Source organism: Plasmopara halstedii (genome assembly GCF_900000015.1).
Source record: "Plasmopara halstedii genome assembly, contig: Scaffold_1343, whole genome shotgun sequence".
Lineage (NCBI taxonomy): Eukaryota > Oomycota > Peronosporomycetes > Peronosporales > Peronosporaceae > Plasmopara > Plasmopara halstedii.
In genome coordinates, this window is record NW_020188258.1 from 136257 (window position 1) to 137161 (window position 905).

A 905-nucleotide genomic window follows, 5' to 3' on the forward strand; every position below is an offset into this window, starting at 1 on the left:
CGTCCCCGTCGCTAGGCTGACAGTGGCGATGTCACCCAACCGCGCTTTCAGTGCCTCAACATGCAGCTGACTTTCCTCCATCGTGGAGCGTCGGACATAATTGCCCGACGTCCCAAAATCGATGAGGATCTTCCATGGCTTCTCGAAGCCCTTTACGGTCGCCATCACGACCAGCAAGCCCGACTTGCACACACTTTTCGTGTTTAAGAGCACGAGCTCTTCGGGGTGGGCCCTGTTGACCTATGCCTCCCTGAGGCTCAACAGAACTCAGACCTTCCTCAGTAGGTCGCCCGCGCCTACTGAGTGGTGTCGCTATCCCGCGACGAACCAGACTGATAGGCGTTGGGACGATGGTTCGAAGACCCTTGGCGTGCCTTGCGCAGGTCATGCGTGACATGGTCGGCCAAGGGCCGAGGAATCGAGGGCGAGGCCCTCGTGATGCGCGTTGAGTGGCACGAAAACCTCTAAGCACTGCTCTCGTTAAAAAGCAGTTGCTGCGTGCCATTGATGGCGTGGTTGGACAGAGTCCGAGGTATCTTTGGCACGTCCCTTCAGATGCGCGCGGAGTGGCATCTTATCCACTGGACGAAGACTGCGGGGTTAGCAGCTCTTCATCGGATGTTGTAGATAACATCGGGGCTCCAAAGGAGTGGAAAGTGAGGGTTACACCGAACGACGCGGAGTGCGTGTTCATTCTGGTTTCACCGAGACATAGAACCTCTGTACAAAGGCGACGGCGACGCCGTATGCAGGCTGCAAGACGCTGGGCATCGACCCTGATCCAGGGTATGTCTACCGTAGACGATGGCGCACAGTTATACACCCTTGTCAATGGTATGACGGGGGAAGAAGATGGCGACGTTCGCCTCGAGGCTATGCCTGCAGTAGATGCTCTTCTTGAGCTG